Consider the following 25,234-nt stretch of genomic DNA (forward strand, 5'->3'; position numbering starts at 1 on the left):
AGAATGTTGAATATTGGCCCCCACTCTCTTCTGGCTTGTAGTGTTTCTGCCGAGAGATCTGCTGTGAGTCTGATGGGCTTCCCTTTGTGGGTGACCCGACCTTTCTCTCTGGCTGCCCTTAGTATTCTCTCCTTTATTTCAACCCTGTTGAATCTGACGATTATGTGCCTTGGGGTTGCTCTTCTTGCGGAATATCTTTGTGGTGTTCTCTGTATTTCCTGCAATTGAGTGTTGGCTTGTCTTGCTAGATGGGGGAAATTTTCCTGGATGATGTCCTGAAGAGTATTTTCCAGCTTGGATTCATTCTCTTCGTCCCCTTCTGGTACACCTATCAAACGTAGGTTAGGTCTTTTCACATAGTCCCACATTTCTTGGAGACTTTGTTCATTCCTTTTTGCGCTTTTTTCTCTGATCTTGGTTTCTCGTTTTATTTCATTGAGTTGGTCTTCGACTTCAGATATTCTTTCTTCTGCTTGGTCAATTCGGCTATTGGAACTTGCGTTTGCTTCTCGAAGTTCTCGTATTGTGTTTTTCAGCTCCTTTAATTCATTCATATTCCTCTCTAAGGTATCCATTCTTGTTATCATTTCCTCGAATCTTTTTTCAAATCTTTTTTCAAGGTTCTTAGTTTCTTTGCATTGATTTAATACATGATCTTTTAGCTCACAAAAGTTTCTCATTATCCATCTTCTGAAGTCTAATTCCGTCATTTCGTCACAGTCATTCTCCGTCCAGCTTTGTTCCCTTGCTGGTGAGGAGTTTTGGTCCTTTCTAGGAGGCGATGTGTTCTGGTTTCGGGTGTTTTCCTCCTTTTTGCGCTGGTTTCTTCCCATCTTTGTGGATTTTTCCGCTGGTCGTCTGCGTAGTTGCTGACTTTTCGTTTGGGTCTCTGAGTGGACACCCAGAATGTTGATGATGAAGTATTTCTGTTGCTTGGTTTTCCTTCTACCAGTCTAGCCCCTTCGCTGTACGACTGTTGAGGTCTGCTCCAGACCCTGCTTGTCTGGGGTGCACCTCTAGTAGCCGTGGCACAGCGAGGGATGCTACCAGTTTCTTTTTCTGCTCTCTTTGTCCCAGGATGATGCCTGCCTAATGACAGTCTTTTGGGTATAGAGGGATCAGGGAGCTGCTTGAGGAGACAGTTTGTACTTTATAGGGGTTTAATTGCTGAGCTGTGCACTCTGTTGTTCATTCAGGGCTGTTAGGCTGCTATGTTTGATTCTGCTGCAACACAGCTCATTAAACAACCCTTTTTTTTTCTCAAATGCTCTGTGTTGAGGGGTTTGGGCTTTATTTTTGGATGTCCGATCAGGTGTCCTGCCCAGCTTGAAGGCAGACTAGCCACTGTTTGGCTGCCTAGGCTCCGCCCTGCTGTTGTGTGATTCGCGCTGTTCCTGCTGGCTCTGCTGTGGTCTCCGCCACGCCCTGCGGCGGAGTCTCTTCATTGTAGCGTGTTGCCTCAGCAACGGCAGGCTGCGTCAGCAGTGGGCGTATATCTCAGTAGGGACGGGTTGCCTCGGCAACGGCTGGCTGCCTCAGCAGTGGGCGTGTATATCAGTTGGGGCAGGTTGCCTCCGTAGTGGTGGACGCCCCTCCCCCACAGAGCGTCTTGGACCGTCTGCCCGGGATAGTTTGAAATCGCGGTTTTGTTCGTCCCACTGGGTATCCCAACCGATCTGTCCCTGCAATCCCCTGGGCTGGGCTACTGTGCAAGTCTCGTTCAGTCTCAAGTCCAGCCCTCTCAAGTCTCAGGTTGCCGGTTCAACAAGGCACCCGGACAAGCGCGCCCTGTGGGGATTGCTGGGTAGGGCCGGCCGCCGCCGCCCCGGCTGCCGGCTTCGCCAGGCAGACCTACTGCCTGGCGTCCCATGTCTTTTTATACTTGGGAGTTTCCCCGTTCTGTGGGCAACAAAGATCAGTCTGGAAATGCAGCACTGACTCACCGTTTGCGAATTCAATGCGGGCTCCAATCCTGGGTTGTTCTCACAGCGCCATCTTGAGTCCCCTCCTCCTCTTCCACCTATTTTATTGAGCATTCTTCACTTTGTTGACCTACTATTCATGATTAATGTATAATATTATATATACATTTAAGAAGTGTACTGTTATTGTCCCAAAATACACCTGTGCCTACAAGTTTCCTGCAGGTTAATGTCTTCTGTTAGGGAAAATGGCCTCATTGCATTGACTTTTAATAAGCTCCTGCAGGCAAACACCTGAAGCCAATCATCTGCAGATACCTGCCTGCAGGAATAGGTGTGATACCAGACAGCCTGTAGACTCTATATCTGCAGTGTTTAGTCGTATATGTGGTGTATACCATAAAGTATAACTCACTGAACCAATGGACTGTGATTGCAAGTCCTTAGTGGAAACTGACCTTTATTTGGAATGGATTAATTTATATCACATTCAATAATAGAAAGAAAGTTGATGGAAAAGGAGCTTAGTCTCAAAAAAATTATTAGTAAGAGAATATAAATAAATAATAAACATAGAATGAAAGTAAAAGCAAATTGAAAGATAGTTGAGATGTCTATAGCAAATAGAGGAAATTTAGAGAAAAGAAACAAAATATCTGATTTACAGAAGAATACATTATCATTGTTTTCCAAGAATACTAGTACATTTAAGTGTTGCCTTGTACCATTTATAGTTTTTCCATAATAATATTTCAAAATTATCTAGGCCACTTACAAATAATTTATTCAAGTATCTATTAATTCCACATATATTTTGAGTGCCATTATGTGTTAAACTCAGGGAGGGACATTTTTGATACAAAAATAAATAATTAAGAAATCTATTAGGTAGCTGTGAGTAATAAGAGTAAAATAAACACAGTGCAATGTGGTTAGCTACTATGATAGACCTATTTTAGGGGTAGGTCAGTGGTGGAAGTGATTTCTTCTGCATCAGCTCCTTTTCTTGCCAATTTCCATATGAGTTAGGGCCCAGTGATTTACTCCTTGAACTTCCCCTCTTCTCAATATTCTCCTTCTAGGTCCTCAACTGACTCCTTGGCTTCTCAAGGCCATCAATACATTGATGACTCTCAACCTCCAAATGCATGTGTTCAACTATCAACTTGACATTTTCTCCTGGATGCTTAGTAGGCTTCTGAAACTTTTCATAACTAAAAGAACCTTTAATATATGACCCCTCACTCCCATTACCACACCCATTCAACTTCTCCTATCTTAATTGGCTGCATTCACCTGGTTTCTCAGGCCAAAAATCTAAGAGATTTTTTTTTTTGCTTTTTTTTTCCCCTCATGCTCATGTTCAACATATCAGCAAATACTATAGCCTAGATCTTTAAAATTTGTTTTGAATTTGTCCAGTTTTTACAATATCTACTGCTCTCACTTTAGTTTAAGCTTTCGTCATTTTTCACCTACCCACTTCAATGACCTTCCAACCGATGTTGAGCTTCTCTTCCCAACCCTTTAATCTAGCCCCACCTAGGCAGTCAAGTAATCTTAAAACAGATCTTGTGACTTCACATTTCAAACTTTGCAACACTTTCTGGTCACGCAAAGTTAAACTCAATACAATGGCCCTCCAGTACCCTCTTCCTCTGGCTTCTGGCTCACTCTAAACTCAACTCTCATTTCTGTCCTCTTCACAGCTACCTTTTACTACTTTTGTGTTTTTGTGCTAACTTGGAGGCTTAAGTTTTGCTGTTCCATCTGCCAGGCATGCTCTGCTCATGGCGGTCCTATAGCTCACTCTCTCATTCCACTGAGAAATTTCCCAAAGTGTCCCCTCCACAGATACACATGCATCTCGGTCTGCCTAAGATAACCCACTCATATTCTATATCCTGTATTACTTTTCTTCATGTAACTAACACAGCCTTGGCTTTAACAGCATTTATTTATTTTGTATTTTATTGCCTCTTCCAGAGACATTAAGCTTCATAAGGGCAAGGATTTCATTCTTTCTTATTTTCACTGCTGTTTCCCCAAGCCTAGAAATGTGCCTGGAATACAGTAAGCACCCACTAAGCATTTTTGGAACATACAAATGAAAGAGGAGTTGACTCCTGAGTTTTTTATGAAGGAGGAATAAAAAATATTGAGTGGGTGAATGACATTCCAGAAATGCCCTGTAAGTAAGTGCCTGGAGGTGTAAACAGCACAGAGCATTCATGAATGGTTAATAGGTCTCAGTGGGTAGAGCATGTCTGGAATCATCGCAGAGATTCCAATAATCATGCAAATTTTATTTATACATGGACTCTGGATCAAATAAAAAGGAGCAACTGAGTAGAATGAAAACTTGATTGTGACCCTTTATAAAGTTCCACATTATTTCCACAATCTATAAAATAACCATAATTAAAGGACAAGGAAAATGATTTTATCAAACCATTAATTAAGTGCACTCCCTTTCAAGTGTTCCTAAGTTGTCTCTAAATGTCACTGACAATATCATGATGCATATATAAAGGTGGAACTAAAATCCTCGGGTGTTTCAGATAATCCTTGTGCCAACATATAGAAGCTTAGCCAGACACTCATATTTAAGACTCGTCACATTCTGTGGCTTAGTCTCTTCATCTCTCTGACTGCATGGAAGCTTACCTCAAACAGAGCCACCTGATGTTGTCTTGTTATATGCCAGGTGAATCTGTCTACTGCTGTCAAATTTGGGACTGCGGATAGTTATGTTGCAACGTGTTAACATTTCTTCTGTCTACTCAGTTGGAGTCTTCACAGCAACTCCTCTGTCCTCAATTATTTGGAATTCTATAGTCATCCAATTCTCAGTGTTAAAACAAACAGTATATGGAGTGTAGAGTGCTCTGCTCATCACAAGGTGTGACTCATTTTATCTTCCTTCTTAGTTTTATATATGGCTTATAAATAAATTTTGTGTAACAGTTTGGAAACAGAGTACAAGATCTATTAAATAATTGTAGCTTGATAATTATCTGGATACTTGTGGGTTTTTTTTATGTTTAGAGGAATACTCTTAACAGACTAATGTGGCTATGTAGAATCCTATCCACAAACCCATAGTTTAACAAGATTAAAATTAACATGTCATAATGAGTTCTAAGGAAGAAACATTCCTAAAAGACTCAGATGTTTTGAACTACTTAATTTTGAGAATTGTGAACACAGAAAGAACAAAAAACTTACCTTTCTCATTTTTCTACTAGAAATCTAGCACCTACTCTGTCTTTAAGTTTTTCATAAGTATTTTAGTTAATTGGTTAATCTCAGCTCTCCCTATTAGGCAGTCAGCAGATGGAAGGTAGGGCTTTGTCTAAGACAAAATTTATACAATCAATAGCACTATTTAATATAAGTCTTTGTGATGATGTAAATATTTCATAAATTCTGTTGTCCTGTATAGTAGCCACTAGATATGTATAGGTAGTGTGAGCATGAAATGTAGCTAGTGCAATGGAGGGCCTAAATTTTAATTTAAATATGGTGTTTCAACTTAAATCACCACATATGACTAGCAGTTTACAGTACTGGTCAGCACAGATCTACAGTATTCAAAGTAATATAATCTTGTATCTTTTAGTGTAGAATGTATGCATTTTAAATTATCACTAAATCCTTTTATATGAATTACACACACACACACACACACACACATGCACAGTACTGAGACACTTTGTAATTGGAAAAAATTTTAATTTTCCTAAAGGATTTGCTTAAATTTCCTGTTAACAATATTCTTTGGTTTTCACAGAATCTATTGAAATGAAAATCATAAATTTTTAAGTTGGTACAAAATGAAGTCATTAATAAAATCATTAAACTGTCAAAATTCCTAAGTTATAAAGCATTGAGCAAAACAACATATGTCTAATATCTTCTCTTTTTATTGTGTGTATGAAGCGGATAACAAGAAAGATTGTCTGTTTTTCCTGCATGACCAAAAGAGAAAATTCTCACAGATATGTGAATAGATGTGTTACTATTTTCTTCCATAAATTGATTCATTTTAGGAAGAAGAGAAAGATAAAAGGAATGTTTTTAAACTATATTCCAACTTTCACTAAACTGGGTATAAAGACAGTACATTTATTACGTTGCTAGAGACTTTCTCACAGTGTCTATTGCAGCTGTATAAACTGGCCCCCTCCTCTTCCCATTGACAAGTTCATTTTAAACAAAGTTATGACCTGCTCTCCCTGAGCTCTCTCTGCCCTTTGCTGTAAAATTCCAGTTTACCTCCCTTTTAAACCCAGGGTCACAAAGAATTTTTATTGGAAAGCTAAGTAAAACCAAAAGAGCCTATTAACTGCTTTGAATGCCACTTTGCACAAAGTACTAATCAAGATTTTCTGAGATCACACTGGGGAGCTTTATTTTGTTTCATGTATGTGGCAATAGTTTGGTGAATTTCATCTTATTGGTGAAAGACAAAGAACATATAAGCTGCGTGTAAGAAGTGGTGGCAGAATATTTATTTTATTATTGTTTAACCAGATATTTAATAGTCATACAATATACAACCTTCCTGTAGTGTATGAAACTTAGCACCACCCTTTATGAAAAAATGTTAATGAGAACTGTGGATTTTTGTTTTATTTTGCTAAGGGTGAAATCTCTACATTGACCTCTAAATACAGTTATTTAGAATCCTTTTGACAAAAATAGTTTATTTTTAAAATAAGGTATATACACATGCGCTTTTTATGCAGCAAAACTTACTGTGGATCAGTAACATTTAAAATAGTTAAACAAAGTCTTCTCCCATATTTCATCCTGATACTTTGTTCATTGCCAAGCATATAATTTTTACTAATACCTTAATGTGTATGAGTCCCTAAGCTCTAGCATTGGTCTTCTCACTGAGTTCTAGTCCAACATTTCACCAGACTAGGATGTCCTCAAGGACAGAACTCTCTCTTACTCACAGTTCATTTGCAAGGTCCCAGTAGAATGCTTATGGTTAGGGATCAATGCATACAAGAATTAATGACTGAATTTTCAACTGACTTCTGGAAAACTACAACTGTCATCATCACCTTTTTACATCTTTTCATTTTTCATTTGCTTCTTTCCCTTTTTAATATTTGTTACTGTTTGTTACTGTGTTGCTTTCCTCTAGTCACCTTTGTGAGAATCTGGAGGTCACTTTCTAGATTCTATGGCTGTCTTTACCTTTGCCAAATAGATGTCAAATTCTCTCCATCTTTAACAGAACTGACTCACAAATTCCATTGATCCTTTCATGACATTCCCATGGTTGGTATCCTATACTAGGCCTTCATTAATACTATGAACTGAACTGTGTTCCCCCAAAATTCCTATGTTGAAACTCTAACCCCCAGTGTAATTATATTTGGAGATGGGGCCTATAGGAGGTAATCAAAGTTACCTCTTTCCTCCTCCACCGTGTGCACACAAAACAAGAGACCATGTGAACACACAGGGATATTGTGGCTGCCTGCACACCAGAAACTAACCACGTTGGCATTTTGATCTCAGACTCCCAGGCTCCAGAATTATGAGAAAATCAATGTCTGCCACTTAGGCCACCCAGCCTGGGGTGCTTTGTTACTGCTGCCCTAGATAAGATAATTATCTTTTGCATAAAGCTTAATTACTGGGATTATAACTAGGCCTCTTCAAACCAATCTATTTAGGATACTGCGATCAGATATTCCAAGGCACAGAACTGACTATGTTGCTCTTTTACTGAAATGTGCTTATTACAGTCTCGTTTTCATATGATATAGTAATGATAGGTAATAAATCATTGATTATTACATGCCATGCAGGAAGCACTCAACTTGCATCATGGCATTTAATATTCATAATTATATGACATATGCAATATACTTAACCCTCCATTTGTAGATATTCCATAATTTACCTGATGTCACAGAGCTAACTAATGATAGATCCAGAATATAAACTCAGGCTTTTCTAATTCAAAGATCACAGTTTAAGCACTAATTGCATATAGTTTTTCCTGACGTGTTGTGTGAGGGATGGGAAAACTCAAGAGAAGACTATTGCAATACCCCAGTTGGTAGAGAGAATAAACATTAGTGAACAAAACCCAAAGACACATCACAGGCAAAAATCAACTGGGTCTGGAGATACATTTTAAGTCATGGAATATAACATGGTCTACCAGAATTTTAATGAAAGTTTCACCTTCATAAGAACTTACAAGTATGTATTTACTTGATTTGTGTCAAATATATCAAGTAGTATGCTTTTTTAAAAGAAATTATAAAGCCACACTTTATATGATAGATATCCTGATTTCTTTAGAATTCATCTAAAAAATGTGACTGTATTTTTTTTAAATATCTACCCTCACTTTATCTTTTTTTTTTTTTTTTTTTGAGACGGAGTTTTGCTCTTGTTACCCAGGCTGGAGTGCGATGGCGCGATCTCGGCTCACCGCAACCTCCGCCTCCTGGGTTCAGGCAATTCTCCTGCCTCAGCCTCCGGAGTAGCCGGGATTACAGGCACGTGCCACCATGCCCAGCTAATTTTTCGTATTTTTAGTAGAGACGGGGTTTCACCATGTTGACCGGGATGGTCTCCATCTCTTGACCTCGTGATCCACCTGCCTCGGCCTCCCAAAGTGCTGGGATTACAGGCTTGAACCACCGCGCCCGGCCCACTTTATCTTTTGTTTGATATCAGTAAGCACCTATCACCTTTGGATTTATTTAGTTGGTATTTTAATGTTTAGAAGATGTTCTTTTCTGGTTAGGTAGTTAAAATCTTATTCAACTACTTTCCACTGAATCTCAATAAGTGTCTTTCTTATAACCAGTGCTTGATGAATGTTGATATGACTCATGGAAGATAACAAAAATCTTTGGTTATTTGCAAAATTTATTACTTAAAAACTGTATACGAATATTTCCTATAAAGGAGGAAATTAACTTTTAAATGAGGTCAAAAGAGTAGGTCCCTGACAGGATTAATATTCTTACAAGAAAAGATACCAGAGAGCTCATGTGCATCATAAATTTGTTTATAAAGTCATGAAAAAATGCTTTAATACAATGGATTTTAAAGCAACAAAGATCAAAAGAGGACATAATGGTAAAAGGATCAATGTAACAAGAAGAGCTGACGATCCTGGATGTGTACCCACCCAATACAGGATACATAAGACTTGTAAAGAGACTTGGACTCCCGCACAGTAGTAGTAGTGGGAGAATTCAACATCAATATTAGATACATCAATGAGACAGAAAATTAATAAGGATATCCTGGACTTGAACTCAGATCTGGAACAAGTAAACTTAATAAACATTTATAGAACTCTCTACTTTAAACACACAAGATACGCACTCTTATCAGTACCACATCACACCTACTCACAGGTTTAAATGAAATATTGGTTGGCCATTATTAAGCATGATTGATGGTATAAGGGAGGTTTTCAATACCCATTTTTAGACTGCATTCTAGCCTGGGCAATTAAGCAACACTCCCGTTCTCTCTCCCTCCTCCTCTTCCTTTTTCCTCTTCTTCATTCCTTTTTCTTTCTTTCTTTCTTAAAAAAAAATAAAAAACAGACAAACAAACAAATGCTTTATTACATTCTTTTTAAATCAAAATTATTAATTTGGTCTTAAATAACTGAGTGCCCATAAGGAATTTACTAGAGTTGAGGTGTTTATTCTTGCAACTTGTTTAATCTTAGAAACATCCTATTAACATGTTTAATAATGTCCTTCCAAACTTTTCAAAGAAATGCTATTTCCAACTGAAATTCAAACTATTACACATGTTTTTATGGTAAAATATCATTGAAATGAAAAGATATATACACAATTTAGACATCCTACCAGCCATATACCTTAATGGGTTTAAGAGATAATGAATAGTCAGATGAATATAGAAATAAGGCTAGAGTCCATTTTTATCATTCTTTGTAAAAGAATTTTCAATATTTTCAATACTTTTCTGAAACTAAGACTTCAACTTTTACTCTATTTTATAGCATGAATATTGTTAAATGGGAACTGTAAAATGACTGATCAAAAAGTCAAATTAAACAGCTAATTTCTCCAAAGAACACTTACAAACAATTCTTAGTTCACAATGTATGCTCACCTTTCAAGAAAAGTAATTTTCCTCCAATGAACTCTTTTGTTGATAAATCTCAGAACTGATCATTTTAAGCTGGACAGGAGAGAAATATCCACATTTCTTTTTGATTGGTATTACTTCTAGCTGCTGAAACTCATAGCAGAGATTTGTGTTTTAAACAATGACTGAAAGATATCCACTTTCAGTTGTGTTACTAGAAAATCTACAGTGTTGACTAGAAAACTATTTATATTCAGAATATTGAGGTATTGTACATGGATGTAATTATTGATGAAACTTTTCTGAAGCTGGAAATAATAGTCCATATCTCCCACTGCTGCCAGTAAGTGGCACAGCTATTAGAAGACATATCATGTTCATTAAATAGTATAATTCTGCTAAAAGCTTTAGATAGAGACCAGGCTTAACACACAGAATTAAAATAGGGAAACTAATTTGGACTTGAAGAGCTGAAAAGAACTAGTGAGATCTCCTGTCCACTTTTTCTCTTCAGAGCTAAAAATATATCTTTCTTTATTTGGATTAGAATTATATGGATCTCGCATGCCTTTTTATACTCAGCCCTGGCATAGTGTCTACAGCCTTAAGGATTTAAAAGAAAACAAAAGCTAAGTGAACAAAAAAAACTAATGAGATGATATTAGAAGAAGAGAGGGTAATAGAGGGGCTCATAATCTAATATGTGTCACAAAACACCTCTACTCCCAATTGGACATTAACCATACTTAGCATATTACAATCTCCTAGATGTGCTCTGGTAAGTAACGATAATAGTAAAGAAAACATTTGGTTGAGTCCAGACATTCTTTTGCTGGCAATAAAAAATAAAATAATGCTCATATTGCTTTCAATCCTTTATTCAGCTGGTCCCCCCACTATATTAGCTCATTTTCATAATGCTATAAAGAATTACCTGAGATGGGGTAATTAAAGAAAAAAAAAGGTTTAATTGACTCATACTTCCACATGGCTTGGGAGTTCTCAGGAAACTTAAAATAGTGGTGGAAGGCAAAGAAAAAGTAAGACATATCTAACATGGCAGCAGGAGAAAGAGAGTGAGGTGGGAGGTGCTACACTTTTAAACCAACAGATCTCATGAGAACTTACAATCACAAGAACAGCACCAGGGAAGTCTGCTCCCATGATCCAATCACTTCCCTCTACGTCCCTCCCCTGACACATGGGGATTACAATTTGACATGACATTTGGGTGACACAGATCCAAATGATATCAATCTGCCCTGGTCTCTCCCAAATCTTATATCCTTTTCACATTGAAAAGCCAAACATGCCTTCCCAACAGCCCCTCAAAAGTCTTAACTAATTGCTGCATTAACTGAAAAGTACATGTCTGAAGTCTCATCTGAGACAATTCCCTTCTGCCTATGATGTAAAATCAAAAACAAGTTAATTACTTCCAAGATACAGTGGGGGTATAGGCATTGGGTAAAAGCTTCAACTCAAAAAGGGAGAAATTGACCAAAACAAGAAAGCTACAGACCCCCATACAAGTCCAAAACCTAACAGGGCAGCCATTAAATCTTAAAGCTCCAAAATCTCCTTAGACTCCACGTCTCACATCCAGGGAACATTGATGCAAGGGCTCCCATGGGCTTGAGCAGCTCTGCACCAGTGGCTCTGCAGGGTAAAGCCCCTATAACTACTTTTACTGGTTGTGTGCCTGCAACTTTTCCAGGTGCACAGTGCAAGCTGTCAGTGGATCTACCATTCTGGGGTCAGGAGGATGGCAGCCATCTTTTTACAGCTCCACTAGGCAGTGTCCCAGTGGGGACTCTGTGTGGTAGCTCCAAATCCACATTTCCTCTCTGCTCTACCATAGCAGAGGTTCTGCATGAGTGCTCCACCACTGAAGCTGACTTCTGCCTGGACATCCAGGCATTTCCACATATCCTCTGAGATCTTGGTGGTGATTCTCAAACCACAATTCTTACCTTCTGTGCTCCTTTAAGACCAGGAATATGTGGAAGCTGCCAGGTTTGGGGGTTGCATCCTATGAAGCAACAGCTCATGTTATACATTGGTGCTTTTTAGCCATATCTAGAGCTGGAGTAGCTGGGATGCAGGGCACCAAATCCTGAGGCTGTACCTGGCCCATGAAATCATTTTTCACCCTTAGGCCTCCAGGTCTGTGATGGGAGGGGCTGCTGTGAAGATCTGTGACATGCCCTGGAGAAATTTTCCCCATTGTCTTGCTGATTACCATTCAGCTTCTTGTTACTTATACATATTTCTGCAAATGGCTTGAATTTCTCCCCAGAAAATGGTTTTTTTTCTACCACAAGGTTAGGCTGCAAATTTTCCAAACTTTTATGCTCTGCTTCTCTTTTAAACATAAGTTTCAATTTCAGACCATCTCTTTCTTCACACATATAAGCCTACACTTAGAAAAACCCATGTCACTTCTTTTTTTTTTGAGACGGAGTTTCACTCTTGTGACCCAGGCTGGAGTGCAATGGTGCAATCTCGGCTCACCACAACCTCCGCCTCCTGGGTTTAGGCAATTCTCCTGCCTCAGCCTCCTGAGTAGCTAGGATTACAGGCACACACCACCATGCCCAGCTAATTTTTTGTATTTTTAGTAGAGACGGGGTCTCACTATGTTGACCAAGATGGTCTCGAGCTCTTAACTTCATGATCCACCCACCTCGGCCTCCCAAAGTGCTGGGATTACAGGCTTGAGCCACCACGCCCGGCCCCCATGTCACTTCTTGAATGCTTTCCTGCTTAGAAATTTCTTCTGCCAGATACTCTAAATTATCTCTCTCAAGTTTAAAGTGCCACAGATCTATAGGGTAGGGGCAAAATGCTACTAGCTCCTTTGTTAAAACAGCAAAAGTGGCCTTACTCCACTTTCCAGTAAGTTCCTAGTCTCCATCTGAGATCACCTCTGCCTGGACTTCATCCTTCATATCACTGTTAGCATATTGGTCAAAACCACTCAACAAGTGTCTAGGAAAGTTCCACACTTTCCCACATCTTCCTTCCTTCTTCTGGGCCCTCCAAACTGTTCCAAACTCTACCTGTTACCCATTTCCAATGTTATTCCCCCATTTTCAGGTATCTTTACAGCAGTGCCCCATTATGAATACCAATTTTCTGTTTTAGTCTTTTTTTCACACTGCTATAAAGAACTACTTGAAACTGAGTAATTTATTTTAAAAAAGAAGTTTAATTGACTCACAGTTTCACATGGCCTCAGGAAACTTACAAGTGTCCTGGAAGGAAAAGGGAAAGAAGACGTGTCTTACACAGCAGCAAGGGAGAGAGAGCAAAGGGGAAAGTGCCAGACTTTTAAACCATCAGACCTCATGACTCACTCACTGTGATGAGAACAGCACAAGGAAACTCTGATCCCATGATCCAATCACCTTACTTCAGCTTCCTTCCCTGACACGTGGGGATTACAATTCAACATGAGATCTGAGTTGGAACACAGAGCCAAACCCTATCACCTCCCTCTTAAGTCCGTTTCTTTGTCTTTCTCACTCATATAAATCTAACTCATTTTTCAGGTTCAGGTCTTGGTTTTTAAGTTAAATCTTCACTGATTATAATATTATAATCTTTCTCTCTTATAAAATTAATAAAATGACATTTTTAGGAAAACATTAGCATATTAATTTATATAAGCACACGAATATGCATTATCATGTATCATTTAAGAATTCTGTGTACTAGAACAATTATCTTCTTAAAGATAGAAGTATGAGGTTTCCAGAGTCTATGGGTTTCTGAGGTTTGCTCAAAATAACATATCTAACAGCAACAACAACAAAATAGCTACCACTGATTGAGTGTTTACAACTTGACAAGAAGTTGCATATATTAAGAAATCTGCAGATGTTATACTATTTAATCCACGTATCAACCCTATGAGATAGTATGTTAATTTGCTATTGCTGCACAACATATCTGGTGTTTAATAATACTCATTTACCATCTTACAGTTTGGAGGCTCAGAAGTCTTGGCTGGCTCACCTAGAAACTTTGTTTATGGCCTCACAAGGCCAAAATCAAGTATCACCCAGGCTAGGCTTTTACCTGGAGCTCTGGGGAAGAATTCACTTCTGAGATATTCAAGTCTGAACAAATTCAGTTTCTTGTGGTTGATCACCTTTTCTTACTGGCTGTCAGCTGAGTGCTACTCCCACCTCTCACATTCCTTTACATATGGCTTCATCCATCTTCAAAACCAGCAATGGTACATCAAATCCCTCCACGCATAGAATCTCTGATTTCTTTTTCTGTTATCAGCTGGAGAAAACTGCATTTATAATCTCACGTGAATAGATTAAGCCCAACCAAATAATCTTCCTTTTGCCATATAACTTAACATAATTGAAAGACTGATATCTCATTATATTCACAGGTCTAGTCACATGTAGGGAAGACATTATATATGAGTGAGAGTCACCAGGGATCATTCTTAGAGTTTTTCCCAACTTACATCATTATCGCCATTTTTCAGGTAAGGAAACTTAGGCACAAGATAGAGCCAGAACTTGAAGACTTCTTTAAATACTGTTTTGTGCTGTTTCAATTAAATCATGCTTTAATTTCACTGTTTAAGCTCTACTTCTATAAATACTGCCTTATATTTCCCTCTACTTACAAGCTTCCCTAGATCATTATAAAGGTCTCTGGAACATCTGTTGAAGTGAATAGCCCTTGTTACCTAGGATAAATGTGTTAATTTCCTCTTTAACATCTTTCTGCTTTCTAAACACCAAAGATAGAATCAACTCTTAGACCATCCTGCTTGTTTGATGAAACTATAAGCATTTATAGATGTTTTAAAAATAACTTTTATCTTCTGCATATTTAAACAAAGCCTGTTATAAAAAAAGGAAGAAAAGTTAAACTAACATTACCCTGTGCTAGATTATAGAGATCACTATACAACTTAGGCAGTATAATTTCAATCCCAAAAAATTAATTTTTGCCAAGAGTGCTTCTGATTTATTTGAAAATGTCATTTACTCAAACAAAATTAAAATGCAATCAAAACTTATTTGGAATATACCTGATAAATACTAGTCAGGCTCAGTATAGAATGTAGTGGTAAGACATTGAGTGAGGCATGATACTGACTGAGAGATTTACAGTAATTAATGTGACACATAAACATATGCTCTGTGACTTTTCTCCTTATTCTTCACATATATTCATGAACTATGTCTGAATTAAAGCCTTTGAATCTTGTGTAACTGGGTAGGGGATACTGAGTAAAGTACATAACCTCTGTAGGTCTTGTTCTTCTTAACTATAAATTATAAATGGATAGAATAGAGGTTATCTTCACAAATCTCCCATTTATGGTCAGAAATATGATAAATTCTGGGTAAGAGTTGAGAAAAAAAAAGAGAGCTGAGAAATATTGTATTAACCATACATCTCATATTTTCATTAAAGCATTATAACAGAACATATAACATTTCTTCAAGTGAATGAATAATAAAAATAGCTATTCACAGCTTTTTCAGCTTCTACATCTAGCATAAATAGTTGTCATAGACATAAGGGGTAAAAATATGGTAATCCCCACGCCACCCCAGTCACAACTCAACTCCTAGATTGATTTTGTTTGGCTACCTAGGGTTTCTTTTGTTTGTTTCGTTTTCTTAAGAAACAATTCAATTTCTTTTGGGTAAGATGTGGCTTTTGGATTGCTATACTCTCCAACGTGTCTAGTCTGCTCTGCTCATTTAAATAACCTGTATGGCCATGCCATCATTGACTTTGGAATGTATGATTAAATTAAAACAATTTTGGTTAGAGGTTAGGAAGACTTTATCATTGTTGACAATATAAGCACTGAACAAGCTTTTTATAAAAAAATTTTGGAGATGAGGTATCACTATGTTACCCAGGTTGGTCTTGAATGCCTGAGCTCAAGTGATCCTCCCATCTTGGCTTTCAAAAGTGTTGGGATTACAGGCATAAGTCAGCTTGCCTGGCCTGAGATTTTTAAAGAAAATAATAGCATTGCATTTTTTTTGGAGTACTTCCAATAAGGATACACTCTAAACTGAAAAATAATTTCAAGAAAAATTATTAAATTAATGCTTTAAAGCTCTCAGCTTAACATTCAATAACAAATAATAAATACACCTTTATATGAACTATCAAAATGAGCTTCATGGGTAATTTCAAACCCTTCTACATTCCTTGAGTGACAGTCCAGCAAGTGATTATGGTGGAAGCTAATGCAAAATAGTACTACTCACTATAAATTTGATAAGGTATGTTTAAAACAGAAGTGTTCAGTCCGCTGAAACTGTAAAGATTAATCATGATCTTCAAAGTTATAAAATAAGAATTTATATTTTATTTAGTCAGTTTTACTCACTTTCGTCATCTGTTCTTCAAAATCTTTTCCATTATACTGTTTCTTTACTTTGAAGTGGGGTTTGTGACCCACGTGAAGTAATTATTTCCATGGCAAGTATCCAGATTGCTAGATATTGGAAACCAAAACCTCATGTATGAGAGGATCAGTCCCTAAACCCCTTTATCATTCACATTGAAATCAATGATATACTATTTAGCTACTGTAGTTTGTAAAACCATCTGGCTTGATTTGTTTTGAACAAAGAAACTCATTTTTTTTCTTCCTAATGTCTCCCTTGCTACAACAGAGTTTTTGTTAAGATCACATCAACATATCCTTTATAAATTCATTACAGAAATAGATAGAGCCCTAGTTAAAGACTCAAAAGGCAGGGTAGTGCTTCAAATTGAGTGGGATTTACACGTGGTTAGGAGGGAAGAAGGCCAGAGTAGTGAAGTGTCAACAAAGATCACTGATTGATTTCTTTAGCTATGAGGTAATGGTACCCATCAGGGTCTTTGTCCAAATCTTCTGAGTGATATTGACAATGTTAGAGAGTTTTATTTGTAACTGAAAAGATAAATTACACAGAAAAGGAGCACAAAGTGGTTTCGGTTGACATTGTTTCTTTAGATTCATTATAAGTCTGAGTTTGTACACCTATATATAAAAAGAAAACTGTGAACAATATAATGGTAACACATTTCAGAATACAGTGTGGGGAAAGTAATCACATGAGTTCATACGACATGTCCTTGACCAAATGTACTGTGCTTTTTTTTTAAAAAAAATCACCTTTAAGCAAAGATATAATACTAAAGATTGTTTTGACAACTCCAGTTGAATAGCATCTACTAATGTGGATATAGTTACAACCAGATCCGTAACACTGAACTTTATTGAAGAACATACTGGCCTTCTGTTATCCCTAAAACTATTCTAAAGTAATATATAGACGATTGTCACATTAAAAATTTCTTTATGCATTTTTAATATTTATAAAATATATATAGAGAACAAATTCTCTTCTCCAGTTTCACTAAAAAGTCTCTCATTTCTATAAAACACCTATGTCTAAAAAGTATCTGTTTTATAAACCTTTTGTTTGTTCAGATTCTTTATTTTTATGTGTGTTTTTTTAAAATTATAGTCAACTCTACTTTGTATGGAATCTTGATCTTAAAGTATTTGCTAGCTTACTTCAGTCTGCTTAAATAACATATTTTTAATGCTGCATATATGAACATTTTTTTAAGTTCTACAAATACTAAACCTGAGAGAGAGAACATTCTTCCTCAATGGAATACTTGTTATAAATGTATACATATAAATTTTAATGAGTACTTAAAATACAAACACATTTAACACTTGAATTAAATATTGATTTTATTTTCTGTCTAAAAAAGTCACCACTAAAAGTAGATACACGCTTCATTCACTGCACATATTGCTCACTCAACTTATATGATTGAATGAATTTTTAATTTTACCATGTTATAAATGATACGTGGTGATAAAAGTGGGTGACAACTATTGCCAAAGCAGTATTTGTTTTGCTCTATAAACATATTATCGAGTCTGAATCAATTTAAGATATTATAAGGCATAAATATTATAATATTCTCAACTGTTCATGCAGAATTGTAATAATGTCAAAGTGTTGTGAGCTAGACAAAAAAGTAAAGAATTATCATTTATGTCAGTGGTTTTGACTAAACAGCAGCCTGTGGGATAATTTTTTAAGTGGCCTGCTTTTCCTTATACATTGAGCACAGAGAAATGACTTTGCAACTCAGAAAATACTAGAGTCGATCCTCCATGTCACATTACATGTCACATCATAGTACCCAGCAGAACTCTTTCAGTCACACTGAAGAATTCATTACAGAACTAGAGGCACAACTTAATTCCATTTAACAAACCTGTGCGGAGATTTTAATATGAACAAATTAAGGGAATTGTTGCACTGTTGAGAATAAGTTGTAGACAGCTTGGCTTCCACTTAGGTGGGACAGAGAGAAAAAGGTTTATGCCTTTACTGTGGTTTCCAAGGTGATTATCTGACCATATTTTCCCATATTCTCAGGGTGCTGGATTGCCAGCTCTAAAAAATCACTGAAAATAAACTATTTTCTTCTCTTCTAATTTTGTTCGAAGAGTCTTTTCTAATCCCCTCAACACTCTCCATGATACAGTTATTTAAGGTAGACAATGGAATAAACCTTACAGAGTGCTTTATTATCTGGATTTGCCTTGGAATTTTGCCCTTCAGAATATTAAAAAGGCTTCCAATCAAGATCATAATGTTTCAAATCACATTTAGAGATAATTTGGTAGGGTGGCTTTGAAGAAAACAGATAGGCTGATCAGCAGTTTTCCAAATATTCATAGCAATTGCTTATTAAAACTTAATGTATCAATTTTGTATTTGAAATCTTGTCTCTCGATATTCTTCCTTCTGTCAAACTCTTTACAAATCCAGGAAGAGACATTCTCATTTCAAACCTCTGTCCTATTTCCTTCACCTAAATTTTCTCCTACCTCTATGTCTTCTAAAATCTAGATATCCACATTTATAAAGCCTGACCTAATTTCGATCTTTCATGCCAAATCATCCTTATCTTTGATGAGCTCCCTTTGGCACCAGGCTAAATTGGTGTATATCTTAGCCCTCCTTTTCTGAGTCCAAAATGCAGATCTGATCATGTCATTCTCCCTGACATACTTTATACGTTTTCCATTAACTTGCTCGTCTGTTTTGGAAGCTGTGTCTTGTGTTTCTAATTTGTGACAATGAGTGCAGACATAAATGAATCATCTATCAGATAAAATTACTACAGGTAGAATATAGGATGATATAAGCAATGAGTGAGTGGTTATAACTCACCCTGAGTGAGTAGCTCTAAGATGTCTCCCAATGATCTCCACTTCCTAGTATTCATACCCTTATACAATCCCCCTCCTTGAATGGGAGCTGGACTTACTGACTCAGTTCTAATAAACAGGGCAGGGTACAGCAAAAGTGATGGGATTCCACTTATGAGATTAGGTTGTAAAAAGACTGTGGCTCTGCCTTGGGCTCCCTCTTTTGTTCTTTTGCTATGCTCACTTTTAGGGGAGCCAGCTATGAAGGGGCATACATGGCAAGGTCGCTGGCCAACAACCAGTAAGGACCTGAAATCTAACAATAGTCACATGAGTGAGCTTGTAAGAGGATTCTTCTCCAGCGAAATACTGAGATGACTGTGGTCCTGACCAACAGCATGGTTGTAGTTTTGAGAGACACTGACCCAGGGGCATTCAATTAGCTGTGCCTGGATTACTGATTCACAGAAAATATACATAGTGTTTGTTATTTTAGGCTGCTTTGTTTTTGAGTGTTTGTTACACAACAATAGATAACTAATTCATATTTGGGTACCTGATATTGGAATGCTGACATAACAAATATTGAAAATGTGAGAGCACCTTTAGACTGGGAAGCGGGTATTGGGAAAAGTTTTAATAAAAGGGTAAAATGCCTTGAACACACTGTTCATAGAATTTTAGACATTAAGAATGCTGCAGGTGAGGGCTTGCATCAAAGTGAGGTAAATCTTATTAAACACTTAAGGAAGGCAGATACTTGGTACGTGTTGGCAAAACATGTAGCAACATTGCTGTGAGAAGTTATACATAATGTAGAAAGTATACCTAAAGAACTGTGATGAGTGATGTGGTGAAGAACATTTTCAAAATCCGTGTTGAAGATGCCCCCTGGTTTCTTCTTGCTACTTCTAGTAATACGCAAGATGAGAGAGCTAGACGGGAGGACTAGTAAACAAAAAAGAGCCAGGACTTGATGGTTCTGAAGATTCGTAGCCTCTCTACACAGCAAATTATTCTAAAGCTGAAGAAATGGCTTCTGAGCTCACATGAAATCCATGGTACTGACAGAAAACGATGATGGAATGATGAAGCTGAAGATGTGACTCTGAAACTTTTGTTAAGACCAAAAGTTTTGCTCAGTGTGCTACTCAGTCACACAAAAAGCCATGAGAGAGACTAAGTATGTGTCTCACAGATTCTTTCAATTAAGCAAGAGGGTCACTAGAATTTTTTTTAAATTTTACTTTAGCTTCTGGGATACGTGTGCTGAACGTGCAAGTTTGTTACATAGGTATACATGAGCCATGGTGGTTGGCTGCACCTATCAACCTATCATCTAGGTTTTAAGCCTGGCATACATTAGATATGGCCTTAATGCCCTTCCTTGCATTTACCCCCACCCCCCCCCAACAGGACCCAGTGTGTGATGTTCCCCATCCTGTGTTTTCATTGTTCTACTCCCACTTATGAGTGAGAACATACAGTGTTTGGTTTTCTATTCCTGTGGTAGTTTGCTGAGGATGATGGTTTTGAGCTTCATTCATGTCTCTGCAAAGGACATAAACTTATTCATTTTTATGGCTGGGTAGTATTCCATGGTGTCTATGAACCACATTTTCTTTATCCCATCTGTCATTATTTGGCATTTGGATTGGTTCTAAGTTTTTGCTATTGTAAATAGTGTGGCAATAGACATACATGTGCATGTGTCTTTATAGTAGAATGATTTACAGTCCTTGGGTATATACCCATTAATGGGATTGCTGGGTCAAATAGAATTTCTGTTTCTAGATCCTTGGAAGAATCACCACACTGTCTTCCACAATGGTTGAACTAAGTTTAAGGGCATTGTCCTTCAGTCATCTTGTAATATTGGGGTTGCCCTCAGCTCCCATGAGAGGACTTTTCTTCAGGTTCTTGGTCTCCTGCTCTCTTAAGAATGAGACTGGGGACCACGGTGCAGTATGCAATCAATGTTGGACTCAAAAGTGTAGAAAGTGATTTATTTAGAGAGAGAAAAGAAGGAGAGAGAAACAGCTAACTCTCATACTGATTGAGAGAAAGAAAAGCTGCTCTCACACTGAGTAAGAAGGGTTCCCAGAGGGGGGAAACCAGAAAAGGAAAGCTGCTCTCACACTGAGTGAGAGAATCCAGAAAGATGGAATCCAGGAGAGGAAAGCAGCTTCTACCCTGAGTGGAAGGGAATAAAGAGAGAGATGGTGTTTAGGAGGGGAAGACAGGCTTCCATGAGAGTGTGGAAGGGGACTCCAGAAGGAAAATCCAGGACAGAGGGAAAACAGCTTCCACAAGAATGTTCATAGAGGGGGATGCAAACATGGAGTCTGAAGGAGTGTGGAAGAAGGGGACTTTAACCTGGGAGGAACCCCTATCTTCTCTAAGACCCCAGGCCAATGAAAGGAGTTCCTTAGAACTTCTGCTGGTGTGATTGACTCTTAGTTTATTCCTGCGCCTAGGAAATCTAAACATAAATGGTTAAATCTCCTGGATGGAGAGAGATGGGAAGGGGACATGGCACTGGGAAGTTCTTGCCCTTAAAACTATACCCCCTTGTGAACCCGGAAAAAGAACACATTCCCTCAATCTTAGGATCCCAAAATAAAAGAGGGCTGACTTAGAAGAAATCTGCAGGAGTGATTTTTTTTAGTTAACTCCAGTGAAATACACAAGCGGCCCAGAAAGTTTTCAAAGAATTATAGCAGCAGAAAAATTACCAGCATGGAGGAAAGAGACAGAGTTAGTACAAAAGGAAAAGAGGCAGTTAGACTTTCACAACTCTACTGGCAAGAAATGGACTGAGAAAGCTACTCATCTGAAAACATCTTCCACCTTCCATGAAAAAGGAAGAATACTCACAGGATAGAGCTAGGAACCTGAAGAATTATTTTTCAGGCCTTGAAATTAATTAATCAAGAAATTTCCAACATTTATCTCTAGCTGGATTTCATAAGTACTATACTAGTGACTTCTCTATGTCTTGTTTTTAAAGAGGATCTGTAGTGATTATCCTATGCCTGTCTCACCATTGCATTTTAAATGTATGTGGGTGGGGAAAGCAGATATTATCTCCATAGTTTCATAGTTATATGCATAAAAAAGAAGCATACTTACTTAGCTATACTTAACAAACTATGCTCCAGGGGCCCCATCCATATCTAGACCAGATTTAAATTATGAAATTCTAGATTTTCAACTCCTGATATGGTAGAATTAGACTTCTGAAAACTTTGGGATGATGTGTGTTTTGCACAGGGAGGAGACATGAATCACTGGAGACCTTAGGATAGACCGATATTGGCAGCCTTTAAGATGGTTGATCCCTACTTTCTGGTGTTCCCATCCTTGTGTAATTTCTTCTTGTTGTGTGTTTCTTAAACTTATTGACTAGTTTCTAATGAATTAAATACAACAGAAGTGCTGAGTTGTAACTTCCGAAATTTGTTTATAAAAAGAACATGATTTCTATCTCTGGCAGCCTTTCTCCTTCTCTTGCTGGCTCACTCGGAAGAAAACCAATTGCCATATTGTAAGCAGCCCTATGAAGAGGGCCACATATCAAAAACCAATATTAATCAGTGCCTAATGGCTGTAAACAGACATATAAGTGAGCTAGGAAGTGAATCCTCCCCCAGTGGAGATTTGAGATGACTGTGGCATTGACCGATACTTTGACGGTAAGTCAGAGGTATCAACTAAGCCATTCTAAGTTATTCTTGACCCACAGGACTTTTGATATAATAAATGTTTGTGGTTTTAAATAATAAGTTATAGAATAATTTGTTGCACAGCAATATATCAATAATGCAGCTTACCTGAGAAAATGTTTAAGCTGAGACATACATTATAAGCAGACACCTAAGCACACACCAAGTGAAGAACATTCTAGACAGTGCTTATGGCTAATGTAAATATACTCAAGTACTCACAGCACATGGTATTCAGAACCAGAAAGAAGGCCTATATGGTTTATACACAGTGGAAGAAAGTAAAAGTAGTATAAAGTGAGATTAAATAAGTAGGGAGAGGACAATTTATTTAAAGTTGCAAAGGCCATGGCCACATACTTGGATTTATTCCAAGTTTGGTGGAAAGTCAGTGATAGATTATCTGCAGTCAAGGAATATGTCTTAAAAAAATTTTACTCTTGCTGTTTTTAGAGGATACATTGTGTAGAGAGGTATGCAAGGAGAAGGGGAACAGTTGATATAGAGATTCTTTAGAAAGCTATTACATTAGTCCTGGAGAAAGTAATGGAAACTCAGAGTGAAGTGTTGGCAAAGATATTAAAAGATTTGAAATGGATTTTGGAGGTCATGCCAAGAGACCTTACCTATAGAGTGGATGAACAGAATGAATACATAAAATTCTTGGCTAGAACTGTTAGATGAAGTATATCTCACATACTCAACAGAATTGCAAGTACTTTATAGTTGCAAGCTTTGTATTTTACACCCTTCAAAGTCACACAAGTCCTAGTATAGAAGTGTTAGGTGTATAATAATACTTATATTTGGATTAAATGTATCTCATTTATTCTGATAGTCCTGGGTTTCAAAAAATTCCTTTTCTGAGCTGCTGTGAGCTAACATTTCTACCCTCAAAATAAAAACTAGTAGCTAAAAAAAGAACAATTACAAATGCACTTTTTCTAATGGAAAGAATTAAAAAGTAACTAGAGAGCTATAACAAAGGTATCTAAAGGAAGAACTGATTATGTGTATATTGGTTGGCTCCCTTAGTAAGAGTTTGGTTTTAACAATTTCTTTTGAGACTGCCTGGCTTCTCAAATTTGGTATTTCACCCACAAGTGCTTACTGGTTCAATTACTATATTGTTAGGACTGCAGTTTCACAAAAATACCAGGTGTTATAGATGAGCCTGGATAAAATAAAATTAATGTGTCCCAAGGGGCCATTGACTTTGTCTTAATCTCCATATAGAGCAATTTCTTTCCTCATGCATTTCTTCAACTATTTTCAATCAAATACAGAATCTGTATTTTATAGCTTTCAGAAATTTCCACTTAAATCCATATGTGACATTTGCCTGTAATAATAATTAGCATGAGGATTTCAACATAGACTATAGGAGAGAAAAACATTTGCTACTGTGCTGATTGAGCACTTAATCATAAACTTTCAAAGATTCCAGTAGAATTTACATATACTACCATTTTGCAGTGTGAGCCTGAGTATTTTCATATGTCTCCATTTCATTTGGTGTCATCTCTTCCTGGTAATCCTCACTCAGCTGCTTCTCATCAAGTCTTAGATTGCAGGTTAGAGACATCACTCAGTCTGATTCCTATCTATGGATTTTGCAATTCTGACAAATCAGAAGCAAACTCTGTTTTCTGTCTTATCTTTAAAATAGTTCTCCAAAATTCTTAACATTTATATCTTAAATGTTATCATTTGAAATTTGTAATTTATTATTTCTAGCATAAGAGTACATTATAACATCAAACTCCTTTTTAAAACTAATCTACTTATTAACCAGAGATGACTTTCTATTGCATTTAATGATTAACTTTTAATATCTGCATTAGGATTCAAAATATGCAATGTGTCTCCATACAGGAATTCCTTTAATTTTTTTATCAAAATGTAATTTAGTACAGTTTTCAGCATTTTATTAACTGTATGAAATCATGATAAAAAGGTGAAATTGAATTACTTCTATTAATTTTTTTAAGTAATCACAAAAGTTTTAGACAGTCAAGTAGTGTAAAAAATCTAGAGCAGTATCATGGCAATGCAAGTATCGAGAAACATTAAATGTAAGCTCAAATCAACATCATGATGCTACACCTACATAGTGTCTTGCCAGAAGGTACAGTTGGGTTATTCTTAATGACTTTTAAATGCTGCATCCTCATACCAATGTATTCACCAAAGAAGAATCCAGAATTAGGTGAGTTCTTGGATCTACT

General features: G+C 37.1%; 1 long non-coding RNA gene across 1 annotated transcript in view; it reads right to left on the reverse strand.

Annotated features, from left to right (window-relative positions):
- LOC118143000 (uncharacterized) overlaps positions 1 to 25,234 on the reverse strand; it is a 90,666-nt gene that overhangs the window by 20,103 nt on the left and 45,329 nt on the right. Inside the window, exons 3-5 of the long non-coding RNA XR_008473000.2 lie at positions 13,267 to 13,300; positions 10,068 to 10,136; positions 9,330 to 9,504 (exon numbers count right to left, since the gene is read on the reverse strand). This is a non-coding gene — a long non-coding RNA (uncharacterized LOC118143000). The remainder of the gene's footprint in view (positions 1 to 9,329; positions 9,505 to 10,067; positions 10,137 to 13,266; positions 13,301 to 25,234) is intronic.

Source organism: Callithrix jacchus, chromosome 7, assembly GCF_049354715.1.
Source record: "Callithrix jacchus isolate 240 chromosome 7, calJac240_pri, whole genome shotgun sequence".
Classification (NCBI taxonomy): domain Eukaryota; kingdom Metazoa; phylum Chordata; class Mammalia; order Primates; family Cebidae; genus Callithrix; species Callithrix jacchus.